The sequence below is a fragment of the Ursus maritimus genome, unplaced genomic scaffold (genome assembly GCF_017311325.1).
Source record: "Ursus maritimus isolate PB19 unplaced genomic scaffold, ASM1731132v1 scaffold_3, whole genome shotgun sequence".
Taxonomy (NCBI): Eukaryota; Metazoa; Chordata; class Mammalia; order Carnivora; family Ursidae; genus Ursus; species Ursus maritimus.
Genome location: NW_024425563.1, coordinates 82904263 through 82926706, shown reverse-complemented (window position 1 = coordinate 82926706; position 22444 = coordinate 82904263). Strand labels below are relative to the sequence as shown.

The window sequence follows — 22444 nt, the reverse complement described above, 5'->3', positions numbered from 1 at the left end:
TAGATACTATTTGTTGAATGGGTATAATCAGCTAAGCACTTTATTATTATTATTTCTAAACTTTCCCCAGTCCTGAAAGGAAGTAATATTAGCTCCAACTTCTAATATCTTTCACTGGTAAGCATTTTATTTTAGTCAGTAGGTGCTTGCTTTAAAAAATAAATACCTGCTGGAGAAAAAAGCCTTTCAATCATTCATATCTAAATGAAAAACATTTTCCTCGGGTAATCATTGTTCTCCACTCAATACCTAATAAGCAGCTGTTTTGAAGGGGGAAGGGAGAAGGATAGAATAAATTGGGGGGACTGAGATTTATTGGGGCAGCCAGTTTGAGCTGAGCATCAGAGTAGGGTTACTGGCACTCATGGGGCATGGTGGGCACACGGTAATTTGTTCCACACCTCACCAGCCAACAACCACTCCCTGAGGCATTCTCTGCTTCAGAGTTTGGGAAGGCTCCCCGGTGAGTAAATTTCTGTCCAGCTTGTTCCCATCGTCACACCAGGCAGAGCCAGACAAAATGCAGTAGGGATCATATATGGTAGATGCAAAGGTGAACTTCCTGATTACAAGGATGAGTAAGCCCTGGAACCAGCTACAGAGAGAGAGTCTGTGGAATCCCCAAGCCAAACGAAGTAGATATATCATGGGAAAAAGTTCACTAATAGAAAGACGCTCTCTGGACCACAGACACCTGAATGGACATGACTGGGGATACTGAGGGCGGACAAAGCTTTGCTATAAATAAGAGGCACAGGAGTTGTTGTGTTTTTAAAAATTAAATGCCATGAGTATTCATTTCTGTCCAAAGCAAAAATAGATACTTATCACATCACAAAATTTTTCTTATTCTGCAAGAAATCTAGTAAATGGACCATCTGGAGAAATTTAGAGTTCAGGTTTTCAGAACTGATTTTTTTTTTTTTTAAATAAACCACCCCTCCTAATTTTTTTAGGTAACAGAAGTACTTCCAATTAGAAAATGGTAAAGGGTAAGCCAACTGGGGGAACTTCATACACCTAAAATATGCTCTTATGATTTCTCTAAACTCCCACATTCCCCCAAATTTATAAGCACATGACAGGAAAATGGGGTGAGCAAGCGGAGGTTTGGTTGGGGAGCACAAAAAGTTCAAGCACTGGATTTTGTTCACTTAGTTCACTGATGTTTGTTCCACTGCCAACAACATCCTTCTCCTTACAAAAAGTTAACAATTATCACAGTGTCCTCTTGTTTACTTATTAAAATGTGAGTGCCAGGGTGCCTGGGTGGCTCAGGTGGTGAGTGTCTGACTCTTGATTTCGGCTCAGGTCATGATCTCAAGATCCTGAGATTCAGCCCTGAGTTGGCCTCTGTGCTCAGGGGGAGTCTGCTTGAGATTCTCTCCCTCTGCCCCTCCTCCCGCCGGCCCACGTGGCATGCGTGCTCTTTCTCTCTTTCAAATAAATCTTAAAAAAAAAAAATGTGCCTATGATGTATCAGGCAAAGAATTAAACTGGTCCAACACGTAGCGTGGGACTTTGGGCAGGTTACCTAACCCCCTTTGGAGCAAGCCTCCTCACATTATTGCCAGCATTACAATCCTCACTTGGTGCACTCTGTTGGTCAAGTTACTTAACCCAAGTGTGTTCCCTCATGTATGAGATGCCATGGACAGGATCCGAACATATAATATCTATAAAAAATGCCTAGTATAATGCCTTACACTGTCTCTCCTGTGAGAGCCTCAATGAGGTTAAATCCCACCCCTTCTGCTATCTTTAGAGAGGCTCCTCAGCCATTTTGAACTAATGTCACACATAATTTCCCACGAAAACAAAGGACAGAAGTAGAGAAAATTGTTAGGTTTATACTTTGGAATTTGACACAGGCTTCACATTACAATATTTTATCTTCCCTCCTTTGTCACCCATTATGATCAAAATCATCTGGCATGTATATTAGCTGTCCGCGTTCCCAAAGCCAAGGCTCAAAACAAACGCATATATGAGAACTTGACCAGAAACACTAGATTTTTATCAGAAATACAAATGGCTGGATCAAATAGACAGATAAAAGTTTAAACGTCTGGAACTTTTTCTGGATATTTTTTAATCCCTTGCCTTTTATTATTTTAATTATTTGCATTAATTATTTTAAATGTTCTGTCCAAACTAGACCCATGGAATGTTTTTAATTTTTTTTCCATTTAAGTGCATACCATCAGTTTACTGTAGGTGAAAATTAACTATCTATAGACTTCATGAAAGCAGTAGTTGAATATAGAATTTAATATGTATATATCTCAGAGAGTGAGCTGACAGTAAGTACAATTTTTCCTTAGAACCAAGTGGATATACACATCATATATAAATACTTAGGGACTACCTAAGGATGAGATACTCATGAACATTCTAGGACACATACAGAATAAGCATATATGTAGTGACATCAATAAATAACTGTTGAGTTAATGAAAATAAAAGATCTCAGGATTTTGAGTCTTGAAACATTTTGTCTTCAATATTTCTTTCATTGTATACTAAGTGGACATTCTAAGAAGTATAGCAATTATTGAGTCTATACTTGTTCATGTTAGTCACCCCCAAAATTACAAAATTAATCTGTATTTCTTCAGCTTTCATATATCAATTTATTTAACATTATGTTCTTGGACTTTTGCCAAAAGCCTATGCTGAAACAACCACCTAAGGACTATTTTGGCATCTTTCAGAAAACTGTAATTTGATGACACTTTTGTTTATCCTCCATAATAAGATATGTGTGGTAAATCTGTCTTTGAATTTAATGCTTGGCACTATTTGTTTCTTTTCACCAACTAGTATGTTTCATTTAGTTGTTAGTAAGAACTATGCAACTTGTATTTCCTCCCTTTTTTAAAAAGATTTTATTTATTTATTTGGGAGAGAGAGAATGTGAGAGAGAGAGGGCACGAGTGTGGGGGAAGGGTAGAGGCAGAAGGATACGCAGACTCCCAGCTGAGCAGAGAGCCTGACCTGGGGCTTGAAATGGGGCTCGATCCCAGAACCCTGGGATCATGACCTGAGCCACCCAGGCATGCCTTATATTTCCCTTTTTACCAAGAAGTCCAGAGTTAAGTTTTCTACTCAATTTTAACATCTATTCATTCTTTTCAGATTAATGATTCACCATCCTACACTCTCCACTCCCAACAGCCTATTTGAAAATTGACTTCTGTTTTTTTCACCTGTTTTCTTAAATGTCTCTGTACTTCATTATAAGCTACTTCAAATCTTTTTAGAAAAAAATATAGATAAATAATTTTACACTGTCAAACTAAATATGATTTTTTTCTTAATTTAGCAATTATTTTGATTAAAGCTAAGATTATGTCTGGGTACATAATGTTAAAGCCTAAATCTGACTTTTGACAAATGATATCTACCATAAGAGCCAAATGCTAGGGTTGTGTGTTTATTTAGATGTAATCTACTGACACCCTGTAGCAGCAGTAGATATGGTTACCTCCAAACACATCAAACAGCTCCAAATAGATATATTACATTATTAATGTAATACCATGTACTCCAAATACTTTAAAAACTTCCTTTAATTAATAGTATAAATCATACGGCTCTACATATTCGTTTAAAAAATCTCAATCATTCCCTGGATTTCTAGTCCAAAAAGAAACAAGTCTGACATATTTCCAGATGTGGTATCTAAAGTTTTTATTCCCTTTGACTTTGATTAGCTGAGTATTTGAGGTAATCCTGAACTGTGAACTTTGCCAGTCCAGGAGTTTTGCACATTTCATACTTGTCCTAGAGGAGAGGCTAACGGAGATCACTGTATTAGAGCATTCTCCTTGACTTAACCTTAGTGGTATGCATGCATCAAAAGGGCTGAACTGTGAAAGAAACTATGTGAGAACTGGGACACCCACGAATCATGCTGACATTTCAATAGTACTCAGTGGTTCTAATAACATTACAGGTCAAACCTTCCTCCAGTCACCATTATCTGTGAGCTCTGAATTGGCTACCTACAAGTAAGAGAACATCAAGCCCTAATATCAGTGGTGGGAAGTACAAACAGAAGAACGAAAAATGAGAGGAAGGGCCTCCTGGGTGCTGCCCCCAGGTTATTTTGGGTCCCTGGATAGCAAGCTATGCCTCTTCCGGGTTAGTTCCGATGTAGTATGGAAGAACGCTAGCTCTAAAATGAATATTCTGCCAATCATTTGATCTTTTCACAAAAAACGAGAAGAGATGCATTACTTCCTCTTCCTTTTTGGCCTTCTATTCAGGAACGCATTCCATTAAGCAACTCTTACTCTTGCAAGAGGAAGTTGATCATTACTCCAACCCAGAAAAAAACTAGAACAAGTCTATGTGCTGAAAGAAGCACGATCACGGAGATTATCTGAAGGATATGAAATCAATTCATTCCTCTAGATAATCAGTCACAAAATGAGGTCAATTTAGCCCACAGAAATACTTTATTTGGCCCACACAGTATCTTTAAAAATTTGAGCTGACATTGAAAAATTATGAGATTTCAAATATAGAAGGACTGACAACACTGTATGGGTGTCCCCACATGGCAACATCTGCTGGAGCTGAGACAGGGCAGCTGTTTCTTTTAATTAGGGCAGGGGCTCTCCAGGTGGCCACAGTCCACACACGTCTGCCTTTGCAATGCCTACAAATATTCTACAATCAATGAGAACCAGCAGAGAAAGGAACGCTAGGATTGTATCATGTACTGCCATTTTAGTGTCAGTATTGCTTTTACTGATTTTAGTCTTGGTGGCTGTCATCAGCCTACATTTAGGGATGCTATAAAACAGCCTTAGAAACTCTGTATTCGGCTAGAGTTAAGAGTGTGGATTGCATGTTCTTTAGAAAGCGGAATCTTCTGTGAGGACTAGTAGGAGAGATTTTCTTTTGCCTCTATTAAGAGGCCTGTACATGCCTGTCCTAAGCAGTAGGTTCACTTTCTTCTCATATGCTATCTTGTGTATCCCATGATCTTACTCTCTTATTGGTCACTATAAAGTCTAAAGACAAATCTGCAGCCCATTCTTAGCAACTATATAGGGCTCCATGGTATATGTGCACCCTTGACTGCATCTGACAGTTATCTTGTCTTTTGCTTCAGCCTTCATTCTCACTTTACATAAAAAGTAACACATAGTATACATTAACAGAGGAAAATAAAAAGGAGATAGCAAAAATGGAATACCTAGAGAACTCCTCTTGATATTAATTTTTAAAGAAAATACATAACCAAAGTTAGAAAATTCAAATAGTATAAAGAATAAGTTAAAAATGTCCTGGGGTGTCTGGCTGACTCAGTCGGTAGAGCATGTGACTCCTGGGTTGTGAGTTCAAGTCCCACATTGGGTGTGGAGCTTACTTAAAAAAAAAGAAAAGAAAAATCTCCCACCTCACCTCCAATTCCTTTCCTCAAAGGTAACTAACTGCAGACGCACACATATTTTTTAATATCAGGGTAAAGATATGTCATCAAGGCTGAAGAAAGAAGTTCCCTTACAGATACTTAGCATTTTCTGGGAACTAGTTTAGATGTATTTTTTTTAAGAATTTTACTATCTTGCTCCTAATACTGTAATTCTTTTATAATAATTTATAGTACTAGGTTTTCTTTCAAGTAAAAAAAAGAGTTTTCACAAAAATATCATTTATAGGACAATTAGGAAAATAATACTAACTGGATAATTGATGATACTAAAAAGTTACCATTGTTTTTGGATCTGTAATAATAATTTTGTGATTATGTTTAAATGGTGGAGTCCTTACTTTTGGATATGTGTAGTAAATATTTACAAATATTTATAAAATATGACACTTAGGACTTCAAGTAATTTGAGGTAGAGAAGAAAACAAAATTGGTGAATTGATAATTGTTAAAACTGGGTGATGGGCATATGGACTTTTAAATACTGTGATATTATTATATGTTTAAAACTTTCCATTATGAAAAGTTTAAAGACTTCATAGGTACTATTGATTTATTTAAAATGTGGTAAAACAGAGTTTTAAAAATATCATCAGAGTTTTAAAAATTTCATCTAATACTTCTTTGAATATATATTTTTTAAAGATTTATTTGAAAGAGAGAGAGTGGGAAGGAGAGGCAGAGGAAGAGGGAGAGAGAAACACAAGCAGACTCCCCTCTGAGCACAGAGCCTGATGCAGGGCTCCATCTCACAAGCCTGAGATCACGACTTGAGTTGAAGCCAAGAGTCGGACACTTAACTGACTGTGTCACCCAGGCGCCCCTCTTTGAATATGTTTTTTTAAACATTACCCAAGAAAATATAAAGTTCCTTAGATTATGGAAGGCATTATTTTTATAGTTCCAGCATGCAAGTGTTGTTTATCACAGTTTTATTAAAATATAAATCACACACCATAAAATGCACCCAAAAGTATACCCTTCAGTGGCTTTTCATATTTTCACAAATTTGTGCAAGTATTATCACTAATTTTAGAACATTTTTATCATCCCAAACAGAAACTCCATGCCTTTAGCAATCCAGCATGAGACCTGATGGCAGAGTCACTCCACTGTAATCTGGTTCTTTCTTTCAAGATGTCAATACAAGGAAAGCCTCCACTCTTCTGCACAGAGATCCAATTATTTCTAAGCACTTTTCCTTTGCTATCACAAGAATAAGATCTCAATTGTACTACTTTCTTCTCATCTCCTCATCACACCCACATCATAAAAAATACAGCCACCTTCTACAGGAGACTGCAAGTACAGGCTTCCTGAAAGAGGATTATGTATCTCCACTCACAGATGAAGGGTCTGGCCAACGGCACGTGAGCAGATATGACATACATAATGTTTGAGTAAAAGTTTTAAAAGACATTGGGTTCCCACCAGCCACCTTTTTTTCTGCCATAAGAAGGGAATGTCTCACAAAGGGAATGCTTCTTCACCGTAGGTCCTAAAATGAGGAGTCATGGGAAGCCTACCTGAAGGCTACTAGAGCTGCAAGTGACCCATAAGCTACATGCGATATGAGCAAGCTACTGAGATAATCTTGTGAAACTAATTTATCTTCATGTGGCATAAAAACTCAGAATAAATACCAGTTTTGTTTTACTCAATTTATATTTCTGAGTATGTGCAGAGAAAATGAGCCGCTAATGGAGAATCGTGGAATAAGGCAGAAGATTCCCTACCTCCCAAGAATTTACAGTCTTATAATATTATAAGAACAGTGGTCTTTGGAGACATTTTGGCTTTTACCTTTCTTTAGAAAGCCCACCCCAACTCAGTTCTGGTGCCATCAGAGACAGAAAAACTTCTGCTCAGCAATGTCCACAATAGCCAAAATATGGAAGGAGCTAGACGTCCATCGACAGATGAATGGATAAAGATGTGGGGTGTGTGTGTGTGTGTGTGTGTGTGTGTGTGTGTGTGTGTGTGTGTTGTTTTTGGATCTGTAATAATAATTTTGTGATTATGCTTAAATGGTGGAGTCCTTACTTTCAGATATGTGTAGTAAATATGGACTATAACTCAGCCATCAAAAAGAATGAAATCTTGCCATTTGCAACGACGTGGATGGAACCAGAGGGTATTATGCTAAGTGAAATAGGAGAAAGACAAATATCATATGATTTCACTCATATGTGGCATTTAAGAAACAAAACAGATGAACATAGGGGAAGGGAAGGAAAAATAAAATAAGATGAAAACTGAGAGGGTGGCAAACCATAAGTGATGCTGAACTCTAGCAAACAAACTGAGGGTTGCTGGAGGGGTGGTGGGTGGGGGGATGGGGTAACTGGGTGATGGGCATTAAGGAGGGCACTTGATGGAATGAGCACTGCGTATTATATACAACTGGGTATTAAATGCAAAAATTATATGAATCACTAAATTCTACCTCTGAAACTAATAATACACTATATGTTAATTAAATTGAATTTTGATTTAAAAACATTTTTAAAAAAGAAAGAAAGAAAAATTCCTATTCAGAAACACACAAAGCTAACAGACACGGAGATAAGGACAGTGCTTCAGAAACTAAGAGAAAAACCCTTGTCTGTGTCAGAAGGTGAATTTTTCTGAAGCTCTTGACTGTGCCAGGTACTATAGAGGGTTCCTAAATGGGCGAGGAGAGGTATCTCTAACAACTGTTGTCAGTGAGCAAGAACAGAAAAACAGTAGTTTCTCAAAATGTTTAAATCAAATTGGCTAATTTTAAAATAAAGACCTCAATTACTCTATTTAAACGATCATATTCAGAATTTATATGAGAAAACAGATGTTTACAGAATGAAAAAATACATTAAGATTGATTTGTCATAAAGATCATTTAAAAATTGAACTCTCTTTGTAAATGTAATGTATTGTTCCACTTAAAAAACTCATTTTACACACAGATACTCAGGCAGTTATCGTATAAATTGAGGTGGCCTCGGTGGCATAGGTCTGTATATACAGAGATTCCATTTTTGTTTGGGGCTGGCTTTCATCTGGTTAAAATGTCAACCTTAATTTTACTTGTGAATGTGGCTATCTATAGGTGGCAGCCTGTTTATTTAGCTGCTTGATTCTTTGTTGGGGGGGGAATGCGGAGGGCAGAGGGTGTTTGTTATGCTTTTCTCATTGAAAATGGAGGAAGTCATGTTTTTATCCTGGTTCTACTTCCTGTTTATAGGCTAAAGATGGAATTGTCATTATGCTGTGGAAACACCTTATATATTCTTTTCCTCCCACTCTTTCATGAACAGGATATAACACGGAGGAATTCTTGCTTAGTCCTGGGATATATGAATGTTTATGTATGAACTATGACCAAAATTAAATTTCAGGATAAACTGGCATAGCTTTGTGAAAGGCAATTTAGTGGTACCTTTAATTAAAAAAAAATTTTTTTTTTAAAGATTTTATTTATTTATTTGAGAAAGAGAGTGAAAGAGAGAGAGAGCATGAGCAGGGGTAGGGGCAGAGGGAGAAGCAGACTCCCTGCTGAGCAGGGAGCCCAGTGCGGGGCTAGATCCTAGGACTCCAGGATCGTGACCTGGACCGAAGGCAGACACTTAACTGACTGAGTCACCCAGGTGCCCCGCCCCCCAAAGTAGGCTCCGTAACCAATACAGGGCTCAAACTCACGACCCTGAGATCAAGAGTTGCATGCACTACCGACGGAGTCAGCCAGACACCCCTTAGTGGAATCTTTAAAAATAAATTCAAATATCCTTTAAGATAATAAATTATAGAAATTTATCCTACAGAAACACTTTTACATATATTCAAAGATCTATAAGCAAGGATGATCTAAATGAAAAAGGAAAGATCCAAACATCTTTCTATAAGAGTATGATTAGACATGTTATGGTACATCCATATTATGAAATACTGTGCAGCCTTTAAATGGAATGAGGTGGTCTTCCAGTTAAAGATGATGCATTGAGGGACACCTGGGTGGCTCAGTCGGTTAAGCATCTGCCTTCGGCTCAGGTCATGATCCCAGGGTCCTGGGACTGAATCCAGCAATGGGCTCCTTGCTGAGCAGGGAGTCTGCTTCTCCTTCTGCTGCAGCTCACCAGGCTTGTGCTCTCTCTTTCTCCGTCTCTCTCACAAATAAATAAAATCTTAAAAAAAAAAAAAAAAAAGATGATGTATTGATTACACTAAACCTCATTTTAATGATAGCAAAGGGGGGACCTGGGTGGCTCAGTCAGTTAAGCATCTGCCTTCAGCTCAGGTCTTGATCTCAGGGTCCTACCATGGAGCTCTGCACTTGGCTCCCTGCTCAGCGGGGAGTCTGCTTCTCTCTCTGCCCCTCCCCCCAATCGTCTGAGGGCCCACTCTCTCTCTCAAATAAATAAAATCTTAAAAAAATAAAAAATAAATGATAGCAACGGAATAAAACAGCATATAAACCCATCGTGACAAAGACAATAGAAAATCAGAAGCAGAAGCAAGACATTTTAACAAATTTCTAAAGAAGATGGAGGAGAGGGAACCAGTGTCTCATTCCATGAGCCATCTTGAGGCCTCACCCCTCATCAAGCCTGCAGACCAGGCTGAGAGCTCATCTGCAATCTCAAGAGACCTTGAGCCAGAATCACCTATTCATGCCATGTTCAAATTACTAACCCAGAAACTGTGAGATAATAAAGGTGTGTTGTCTTAAGTCATTAAGTTTTGGGTCATTTGTCACACAGCAATAGATAACTAATACAAAGCCTTAAATTGATAAATTAAGAAATGTTCAAAATCATTGGCCATCAGGGAAATTCAAATCAAAACCACATTGAGATACCACCTTACGCCAGTCAGAAAGGCAAAAATTGACAAGGCAGGAAACAACAAATGTTGGAGAGGATGTGGAGAAAGGGGATCCCTCTTACACTGTTGGTGGGAATGCAAGTTGGTACAGCCACTTTGGAAAACAGTGTGGAGGTCCCTTAAAAAGTTAAAAATTGAGCTACCCTATGATCCAGCAATTGCACTACTGGGTATTTACCCCAAAGATACAGACATAGTGAGGAGAAGGGCCATATGCACCCCAATGTTCATAGCAGCATTGTCCACAATAGCTAAATTGTGGAAGGAGCCGAGATGCCCTTCAACAGATGACTGGATTAAGAAGACACGGTCCATATACACAACAGAATATTACTCAGCCATCAGAAGGAATGATTACCCAACATTTGCAGCAACATGGACGGGACTGGAGGAGATTAAGTCAAGCAGAGAAAGATAACTATCATATGGTTTCACTCATTTATGGAACATAAGAAATAGGAAGATCGGTAGGAGAAGGAAGGGAAGAATGAAGGGGGGGTAAACAGAAGGGGGAATGAACGGTGAGAGACTGTGGACTCTGGGAAACAAACTGAGGGCTTCGGAGGGGAGGGGGGTGGGGGATTGGGATAGGCCGGTGATGGGTATTAAGGAGGGCACATATTGCATGGTGCCCTGGGTGTTACACACAAATAATGAATCATGGAACATTACATCAAAAACTAAGGATATACTGTATGGTGACTAACATAACAAAATAAAAATTATTATTAAAAAAAAAAGAAATAGCATTGTAAGCATGTTGAGTGATTTTAGAGGTAACTATTTTAAAACTCCCCACTGTTTGATTTCAAATGGCATGCAGGTATTCACTGATTAAATTTAAAATTCTTTTTAAAAGATGTAGATTTACATATGTTGAAAAATGTAGGAGTTTTATACACACAGATGTGTGCATATATGTGTCTATACACATATGTACACATATAGATATATACATATATGTATATGTATAACACTTATGAATGTATCTTTGAAATAGATTGAAAAGTATCTGGAAAAATCAAATTAGAACAGAACTGGACGGGCAGCTTAGGGAGATTTTCACTCTTTATGTAGTTTAAGTTATTTTAAAATGAGCATATTTTACTTTAGCTATTTTGTTAATTGAAAATTTATCTAGACAGTGTAAAACCACTGGCATAATCCAAGGGGATTAAAACACTAATAAAGTTAACTCTTTTGCCTAAAACAAAAGAGTTAACTATGGATCAAAGGAATACATGTATGCAAAAAATTCTGAGGATAGATATTTAAAAATTTTCTGGAGAGACGTGTGAATGTTATGTTGTACAAGGTATTTGTATAGTGGTTAGGAGCACAGTGCATGGATGCAGACTGCCTGCATTTTAATAGCTAGCTTTCTCACTTAAAACTTACAGGATTCTCCATTTCTCTCTGCCTGTTCTGTCATCTATAAAATGCGGATATCGTGGGGCCCGTGGAAAGAAGAAATAAGTCAATATACATAAAGCACTTAACAGAGCCCTTGGCCAGAGTAAGCACGACGTAAGTATTACTGTAAGTATGTTGTGAGTGGATGCAGTAATAACACCACTGGGAAAGGAACTGGACTTAAAGTCAGAGAAACTGTGCCTTTAACACAGTGACAACTCCAGAATTGATACAGAAAATAGAGGTACAAGGGCAGCAGTTTGATTCATGAGTGTACAGCAAACACAGTTTTTAAGTAAATTCAAGGTGATGTGGGGGAATTCCAATAGATTTCAGGGTCTTCAAATTCTGTAATGTAGCAAACACATTTCTATTTAGATAGTTCATTTAAGGTGGCTGGCAGTAAGGGCAGGTAAGTAGTAGCAAGGCCTCCAGACACTCCTCGGTGTAGCTTGTTTTGTCATATTGGGCAAATCATTTTAACCTCTTGACACCCTAGTGTCCTCATCTGGAAAATGAGAAGGTTGGACTACATAGTTTAAAAAGTCTAGTCCAACTTTTAGATTCTTTTGTGATATTCTGTTTTTGGGGGGGAGGGGCTGAGGAAGAGGGAGAGAGAGAATCTTAAGCAGGCTTCATTCCCAGTGTAGAGCCCAACTCGGGCTTGATATCACGACTCTGAGATCATGACCTGAGGGAAAATCAAGAGTCAGATGCTTAACCGACTGAGCCATCCAGGCACCCCTAATATTTTGTGACATTCAAAATTCAGATGAGAAAACACTAATTACTGGGTCATGGTTATCGACTGACTTTTGAATACAATTTCAGATAATAAATTCTGAATTTTTAAAATTCTATGAATTCTATAACCTCATTAACTGAAACAATATAGTGAATCATACAAAAAAGCATTTAATTAAAAATCATTTATATTTAGATTGATAATATCTTATAGTATGTGATAATTTTAAAGCAAATATGGTAATTGTTTTTATTACATTTTATTCCAATACTAAAATTCTTTTCCAATTCTCTAAATGATATGTTTGGGCAATATAATAAACCTGATCAGCAACTGAAAATATATTTTGAATAAAATAAAAAATGCAGAAAACTAGAAGTGACTCAACTTAGAACATTCTTACCAAAAGTAGCATACATCTTCGAAAGTGTTTTAACATAACCATGATTATATAGCCAACACTTTCAGGTAATTAAGAGCATGAACTTTACTTTCAAATAGAACTAAAGTTACTTTGTATAAGTTACCTAAGCTCTTTGAACCTCAGTTTCCTGATCTATAAAATGGAAAATAAAAAAATATTATGTACTTCATAGTAGGTGTGTGAGGATTAAATGAGATAATAAAAGTAAAGCACCCAGTATAGGGCCTGAGTAGTTGCTCTAAATAGTTGATTTCTTTCTTTTTATTGTCCTCAAATACCATACTCAAATACTCAATCTTTTGCTTACTTTCAAATAATATGCCAGTGTATTATTTATTATATGCTATAATTGGAGGCATCGTGGCCTTGCGGTTAAGAGTTCAGATTCTAAAATTTAAATGTCTGTGCTCAAGTATCAACTCTGCCAATTACATGCTGTATAACTTTGAGCATTTGTAAAATTAAAATAAAAGATAACTAATTCATAGAGTTGTTTGGAGGCCTAGATGCAACAGTCTATGGAAGATCAAAAAATGTCAGCTACTATTATTATTCAAAAAGCTACCGAAATTACTCATCTACCATTGTACTTAGTGGTAGACCTACACTGTGAAAGAGGCCATGTTCTCTTCCTACTTCGTCATTGCCCCTGCCTTATTTTGGTCTGCAAGAAATCAGAAGGTGAGGAATACCTTCATTAGACCATGGGATTCATTCTTTCTTTGTTTCTTTGTTTCTTTCTTTTCTTTCTTTCTTTCTTTCTTTCTTTCTTTCTTTCTTTCATGTATTTATTTAGGGGTGCCTGGGTGGCTCAGTCAGTTAAGTGTCTGCCTTGGGGGTCAGATCATGATCCCAGGGTCCTGGGATGGAGTCCCACTTTGGGCTCCCTGCCCAGTGGGGAGCCTGCTTCTCCCTCTCCCTCTGCCACTCCCCATGCTTGTGCTGTCTGTCAAATAAATAAATAAAATCTTAAAAAAAAACAACCTAAAAATTTATTTATTTTATTTATTTTAGAGAGACTTAAGAGAGAAAGACAGAGATAGAGAGTACATGAGCAGCACAAGGAGCGAGAGAGAGGGGAAGCAGTTTCCCCACTGAGTGGGGAGCTCTATGTGGGGCTGGATCCCAGGACCCTGAGACCATGACCTGAGCCAAAAACAAGAGTTGGATGTTTAACCAACTGAGACACCCAGGTGCCCCAGGATCCTTTCTTTGAAGGAACTTTAACAAGCATCTTTGAAGAAACATCTATGAAGCTAACTTTATTACAATGATTTTTTGTTTGTTTAAGCAATGAACCCAGGAATATTTGTTTTGCTTTGAGAAAAAAAATCGAGAACACTAAGCAAACAGAAACACAAAGAGCTGGCCAAAGGACATCATAAGCAACTTCTCAAAAGGAAAATCATTTTCTTTTTTTAAGCTGCTCGTTTTTATTTTATTTTATTTTTCATTTTTTTAAAAAGTAGGCTCTATGCTCAACGTGGGGCTTGAACTCATGATCCCCAGATCAAGAGTCACATGCTCTACTCCCTGGACCAGCGAGGCGCCCCCTCAACAGGAAAATCTAGACAACACTAAAACCAACTATCTTCCTAACTCTAATTTTAAAACCTCATCACATTGGCAGCATATTTTTTCCCCAATAAATGATGAACCGTATTATACCCAATGCAGAAAAATCCATTCATTTATTATTGTTTCCCTAAAACTTGTATTGTTACCAGACTCCTCCCCGCTCTTCAAAATGCAGCTAAAATACTACCTCCTCTGTGAGGCTAGCACTGAGATTTCTCCTGTTTCCCAGACAGAACCAAGCCCTTTCTGTTTTTGCTTACATAGTACCCTGGAGTTAGCAGTAGTCAACGTTTATCATCAACAATCGTAATTTTTTATTACTTTGTTTTTCTCCTGTTAGAATGGAGCTTACAGAGGATGTCTTATTCTGCAGTGTACTCTTTGAATTTGGTTCTGGTCCAACTGATTTCTGTTTTGTACCTGGCCTGCCCTCCTTTGTAAAGTCTGCTTTTCTCACCCGAGACATCTTTCCCTTTTTTGAGAGACTGAGTCTACAACTTGGCTTCTTCATCTCATGCCAATTACATGGCCTGTTTTCTGAAGACATCTTCTGGCTTTTTAGCACACATTTATTTTGGACAGTGACATTAGAGAAGCCTTTAGGCTTTTTAAGTTTAGAGACCATGGAAAAGACAGTTTGTTAGTCCCTGTATCTATTCTCTCTCTTTCCTATGGCAACAGAGACCCCAATTTTCACTGAGCACATGGTGGCCCAAAGAAAAGACTACACTTCTTAGCAACCGCACAAATGAATGTTGTCCTACAACTAATTTATTGCCAATAACTGGTGTCCATGACCTTCATTCAAAGACCATAGGAATAAGCCAGTAGTTGAACAAATTGGGTTTATTGCTCATTGCAAGGAGGGAGAATGCACACCATAGGGAACCACAGGTATCTCAGCAAGAGGGTGTTAGGAAGACTTTAGTATAGAATTTGGCTTTTATTAGGCCATTTTAGGACGGGTTGAAGAAGCAGGGCTTTACTCTGGATTGCATGCTGTCAGGAAGCAGGGGGCAATTCTATAATTAGGTATCTTAAAATATTATCAGGAGGAAAGAAACACAACCAAAGCTGTAATTGGTAACAAAGCAGCAGTCGTTCATATTAGGCAGAATAGGGAGATGTCTGGTCACTTTGCGGTTTGGACGATGTTCATTATTTTTGTCTGTGTTCAGGCATAATTATGGAGTAGTCTTGTTTTTATGGCCTTGTCTGATGTTGGTGTTCTTTGAAATTGCATGTACTTAACAGAATACGAAGGCCTAGCTATGGGCACCAGAGCAGCTCCTGGATGTCAGGGGCTACTTTTCTCTTTCTTCTAGGTAAGCAAAGTATGGCACTGAAACCTTCTTTAAAAGATAGCTGGCATGTATCCTTTGCCCTTGATTCTTCTTTTCCTTCTCCAGACAGACTAGAATATGGTTGTGATGGCCACAGTAGTCCAGCTGGAACATGAAGTGATCTTGGGACTGGAGCTACAACAGCCTGGACCACCTTACCTCCAGACTTTTACAGGAGAAAGAAGCAAAAGACTATCTTGTTTAAGCTACTGTCACTGGGGTCTTTCACTCACAGCTGAAGTTGTTCCTAACAGATACAGGGGTCTAATGATCGGTTCTCTTCTCAGTGTTTAAGGTTGTTTTCATTTCCTTAAGTTATATACATTGACATGTCAGATTTAAGTGTTGACAGGCTGATTTAAGTGCCAGAACTAATTACCTTTGTACAAACAGAAGAACATTATAAATCTGTACTGTTGTAAGTTGAAATACTAGGACAGAAGTCTCCCGAGCTGGTGTACTGAGCACTGGTTTATCTCCAGTTTACCTTTCCCACAAAGGTGTATTCTTTCTGAGTTTTAACTAACTGTGTAAGTCCATATTGCCTACTGACTCTGTGATGTGTGGGCCAAGCATTTTGATTTCTGTGCCCTTGGCCCCATAAGGCTATTAAAGTGAAAGTTGAAATTTGCTAGGTATTAGCAGGTGTTTTTAGCAATTGGATTCTGTGCTCACTAACCTCTCTGAGTTTCAGTTTTCCCAGATCTTCAATGCTTTTAAACTATTTCTTTATATTTTTCTAGCATTTTTAGTGATTTTTATAAGGAAGATTAGTTCAAATAACCTAATCTACCATTAGCAGTCAAAATATTTATAATGTTAAAACATTACTATTTTTTGCTTATTTTTACATAAATTTTCTGCTTGAACATTTATTACTTTTGAAATAAGAAAAAAATACAAGTTATTATAAAAGCTGTAATGCTAAAAACAATGTGTTTGATATCTTTAAAATCTATCATCCATAATTTAGAAAAGACTTTAATGTGAGCAGTATTTGACTCTCTTACGAAATGATTACTTTTTGATCTAGAATTTGGTAATACAGCATTTGATTTTTTTAAAAAAATGAGACTACCTTACATTGTCTTTACTTGAATATCACAAACACATTATTATACTGACTAGTAAAGCATTCCTGAGTATTAGCATGTATTCACTGTACAAAGCTTAAGTTCATGTTATTGACAAATACTGCTTGGGCCCCTTTGATTAAAAAATATATTATTTCCTTATCATTTATACTATTTGTCATGCTATTTGTAAAGTGTGTACTTATCATTAGAACTGTTTGACACCATATAGTAGTTTATGTTATTATTTTTTCATAAATGTGTCTTATTTCCTCTATTAACTATTAAACTCCTAGAAGAAATCATGTCTTACACATCCTTATATTCTGTACAGTATCTCACTCAATATTTTTGGTAGGTTAATTGCATTTCTAAAGTTTTGAGAAAGTTTGTGACAATTATTTCTAATGTAAAATGAGGTTTAACAGTAGTTATAAAATTATAATATATTAATATGCACAGAGTAACAGGGAGACATTGCTACAATGTAGTTTTCCTTCTTATATCTACCTTGTATTTTGAGTGCTGGATACTTTATAGATTACAGAAGAAATTTCTGTGGATTTAAGATTACTTAGTACCTGAGTATCCAGGTTGAAGATTTACCCAGGTCTCTCCTGCTTCATGTCTTTTAGACATATTTCTCATTAATGTCTCCAGTGAATGTGAGCTAGAGAAAAAGAGAGGAAAGAAAGTCAAGTCAGCTGATGGGGCTACCCACTTATAGCTCTGGGGAAAAGTATGGTAGAAAGGATTTTTACAGTATTATTTAAATTATTATTTGAGATGAGAATAAGGAAATACAGCTCTTCCTTATCCGCAGGGCCTAAGACCCCTAATGAATGCCTGAAACTCTGGGTAGTACTGAAGCCCATACATACTGTTTTTCCTATATATACATACCTATGATAAAGTTTAATCTGTAAATTAGGCACAGAAAGAGATTGGCAACAACAATAATAAGATAGAACAATTATAACCATATACTGTAATAAAAGTTATGTGAATGTGGTCTCTCTCTCTCAAAATATCTTCTTGTGCTGTATTGGCCCTTTTCCTCATGATGATGAGATGATAAAATACCTCCACAATGAGATGAAGTGAGGTGAATGATGCAGGCATTGTGAAGTGGTGTTAGGCTGCTACTGACCTTCTGACAATAGGATCATCTGGTTCTGGACTGTAGTTTACTGTGCGTAACTGAAGCCACAAATGGGGGGAGGGGCACAACTATAGCTGCAGACTGACTAGCTGTACCTGAGACATGATCATTTAACCATGTACATTCTAATGGCTGTCGATATTTTCATTCAGAAAGAACTTTGATTGGAGGAAGCCCAAATGAGACAATGAAGTAATTCTTATATTCAGTGACCAGATTTTTCAAAACAGTTTCCAATTTAGACATTGCATCTCATTGTTACCATTGGTACATTCCAACATGTCCGACCTGTACCCTGATTTGTGACATAAATATGTCACCCTATTTATAGGTATATTTGAGATACTTCTAAAAAGTCTCCTGGTAAATTTCACCTAGGTATCCCTGATATCCTTTTTGTGGACTCTTTGCAAATGTTCCGGAATACTTCCTAAGTCTTATGACTTTATATAATGTACAGAGTAAAACCCGATTTCTCCATTTTGGGTAAATGGCACCATGCTTCACCCGGTGGGAACCTGGAATCATGACTCTTCCCTCTGCCCTGGCTCCTTGAATAAGTCTCTTAATCTTGTACTGCATGTCCCCCCTTTCCATGTGGCCTCACCATTCATCCTCCACAGTAAGCCAAAATGGTCTTCTCTAAAAGAACAAATGCATTCATGTTATCTCTGCTGTAAAATATTATCCAGTAACTCCCCGTTGTTGTAGCAAAAGAAATAAATTCAAATGTTAGGAAACCTAACTACGTGATTAGTCAGGTCAAATATAGTATGAAGAGGTGGCCCTGAGGAGACAGGAAACTGGAGGATGTTTGTCTGCTTAAAGGTATTCAAATTAAAAACATAAAACAAACAAACAAAAAACCCGCAAAAAACCCTACACCAAACAAAGCATATCTGTGGACAAGATTCCAATTGTGAGGAGACAGTTTTAATCCTTTTACCTTGTTTAGTGTGGTATAACAAACCTGTTTATTTTTGCTTTGCTTTGTTTTTACAGATATTATTTATTTACTTGACAGAGAGAGCATAAGGGGGAGCGGCAGGCAGAGGGAGAAGCAGGCTCCCGCTGAGCAGAGAGACCGATGTGAGGCTCCATCCCAGGACCCTGAGATCACGAAGCCAAAGGCAGACGCTTAACCGACTAAGCCACCCAGGCGCCCCAACAAACCTCTTTGTTATCTTGTCTACAGTCATCCACCCTGCTTTTAAATTATTCTAACCGTGTGGCTGGTTAACTAAACGAAATTATCTGAGTTAGTATTTTAGAGCTGCAGTTTTAAAATTTTCAAGTGCATAGAGTAGAAGTGCCTGTCAGAACTGTCAGAAATGTTTTAATGAACAGATAAATGTTAGTTACGATTGGCATACATACATTTATGTGAACAAATGAAGCTGAAGGTGAGCATCCTTAGACCCACCCTCTCTCATGCTCATTAGAAAACTACACGGTGATGATCGAAAGTCTGAACTCTAAACCCGAAACTCCTGTTTATAAAACGAGCATGATTAATAGGATTTACTTTACAGTTTACTGTAAAGTTTCAGTGAGATAAATTATCTAAAAGCATTCAGTACAGTGTCTGGTGCATATAAGCACTCAACGCATATTGATAACTGTAATAGTCTATATTTTGAGATATTTACCCATGATTTTTTCTTCCCTCCATTTTCTTTTTCCTTTCTCTACCGCTCAAAATTCAAAGAGATAGCTATGTGTTCACTCTCTCAGGGAAAGGATCAGAACATGGTTGAAAACAGATAAGCCAGCAAGTTTTTTGACTTTTAATTCTAGGAGTCCTGGAAATGATGAGAAGATTGAAGAATAAAATATTATGTTAGCCATAAAGGTGGATAAAGATTTCTCCAGGACAGAAACAAAATACCCCAGGATGTGAGTGAAGGATGGGGTTCTGCAAATAGGTGTTTTTGGGAAAAAGGGGAACTTAGGCCTTGCTTCTGGAGCACAGAAAGTGGAAGGTACAATCCCAGTGAAAGAATAATTACATGGTGTGTTGGAGTCCCTAGGGACATAGACAACCCCCACCATAATTTCCATACTCCAAGTGCCTCATGAAACAGCAGAATTCCTGTGCTCCTGGGTACCGTGTAAGCAAAAGACAGTGTTTCTATCTGAATGAGCCATAATGCATTAGGTATGTATTAGTGTTCAGCAAATCACCTCTCCAAAACTTAGCGCGTTAAAATAACAACAAACATTTATCTCATATAACAGTGGCTTAGCTGGGTGCTTCTGGCTCGGGGTCTCTCATGAGGTTGTAGTCAAAATATCAGCCATGCCTGCAGTCCTCTAAAGGCTTGACTAGGGCTAGAGAATCCACTTCTAAATTGGCTCCATTACACGGCTGGCAAGTTGGTGCTGGTTATTGGTAGGCGGCCTGTTTCTCACCATGTGCGCCTCTCGCAGGGCTGGTTGAATAACCTTGGGGCATGGTGGCTAGCTTCACCCAGAATGAAACATGCAAGAGAGCAAGTCAGAGGTGGTGATGTCTCTTTTTTGACCAAATCTCCGAAGTCACCGGCTATTACTTCCCTTGAATTCTATTCGTCACACACGGGTGGAAGTCAGGAGATAAGAATCATTGGAAGCTGGCTACCACACGGACAACTGGGGTGGTAACTGTTTCACCGGCAAGCTGCTTTGCCTGATCACCTCAACAAAGTGCCAATACCTGACAACTTGGCAATGTGGAAGATACCAGGACCTAGCATAATTGGGGGAGGAGGAGAGGCATAAAGGATGGCTCTTAAGTTTCCATCAACCTGGTGGCATTGGAGGCACAAAACAGAATTTAAACTATAACAGAATGTAAAGAAATGTATTTTTCTAACAGCTTATGAATAATAATAGCAACTGTCATTATTATTGTACATATGGGAATAACTCTACTTTTGTACCATTTTTCCCAAGCAGTTCAAGGAGATTCCAGTTCCACAAGGTCACTAATTCGCAACTTGCAAATCAACTGTAGAATCAACTAGGATTTTTTTTTTTAAGATTTTATTTACTTATTTGAGAGAGAGAGAGAGAGAGACAGAGAGCATGAGCAGAGGGAGGGGCAGGGGGAGAGGGACAAGCAGACTCCCCACTGAGTGCAGAACTGACGAGGGGCTAGACCCCAGGACCCCAGGATCATGACCTGAGCCCAAGTCAGATGCTTAACCAACTGAGCCATCAGGTGCCCCTCAACTGGAAAGTTTTAAGAAAATACCCACCCATAGAGCTACTGATTTAACTGATGTGGAGCAGAACTGGGGGAACAGTGGTTTTAAAAGCCCCTCAGATTATTTTAATACGTAACTAGGGTTGAGACCCAACGGCTTCTGCAAATCCCAGGCCTTAATGCTATTTCAGATATCTATGATTCTATCAGGAGTCAGCCTTATAGGAAGCTGGCTAATTCTTCCTGCTAACTGCCTATGACAGTTTTCTTCAGAAACACCAGAATAACTTCTCAGCATTCTACTGGAGAAAGAGCAAAGGCTAAAGTTTACTAAAAACAAAATAGGGGGGCGCCTGGGTGGCTCAGTCGTTAAGCGTCTGCCTTCAGCTCAGGGCCTGATCCCAGGGTCCTGGGATCGAGCTCCGTGGTGGGCTCCTTGCTCAGCGGGAAGCCTGCTTCTTTCTCTCCCACTCACCCTGCTTGTGTTCCCTCTCTCACTGGCTGTCTCTCTCTCTGTCAAATAAATAAATAAAACCTTAAAAAAAAAATAGGACCAATGGAATCTCAGTTGGCACTGTATCCTCAAAAACAGTCAATGCAGCTCTGCCTGTTACGCCTATCATCCTAGCAAGTGGTCAAAACTGAAGCCTCACCCATCAACTATAATCTCTCTCTCTCTGTCTCTCTCTCTCTCTCTCACACACACACACACACACCCCTCCACGCTTTCTCTTCTTTTCTATCTTACTTGACTTCTTCAAGAAATATGACACTTTTAAAATATATTCATCTTTCTGGACTTGAAGGACATAACTGATCTTTCTAGTTCTCCTACTTTTCTGACAATTTCCTCTTGTCCTTTGTTGGTTGCTCTTTCTCTGCCTGCTTCTTAAATGATAGTGTTCTCTGAGATTCTGTTCTCTGCTCTTTTCATCTCATTTATACATTGTTTTCCATAAGCAGAACCATTTACTTCAGTGGTTTCACCTACCATCTATTTACTGACAACTCCCAGGTCTTTATTTTCCAGTTCAGGCTTTTCTTTGTGTTTCAGAACTTCAGTCAATTGAGGCACCTCAAACTCAACATGCTAAAAATGTAATCATTGGCCTTCCCCACATCACCTCCCAGCCTGCTTCTCCTCTTCCCTGTCCTATCTTATTGAATGGCGCCATGCTTTTCTACTCATTCAAACTAGAAAACAGAAGTCATC

The 22444-nt window shown here is 38.2% G+C and overlaps 1 long non-coding RNA gene across 1 annotated transcript in view; it reads right to left on the bottom strand.

Annotated features, from left to right (window-relative positions):
• Positions 1-22444, bottom strand: part of LOC103658651 — a 72509-nt gene that overhangs the window by 33098 nt on the left and 16967 nt on the right. The window contains exon 2 of the long non-coding RNA XR_567226.2: positions 17464-17552. This is a non-coding gene — a long non-coding RNA (uncharacterized LOC103658651). The remainder of the gene's footprint in view (positions 1-17463; positions 17553-22444) is intronic.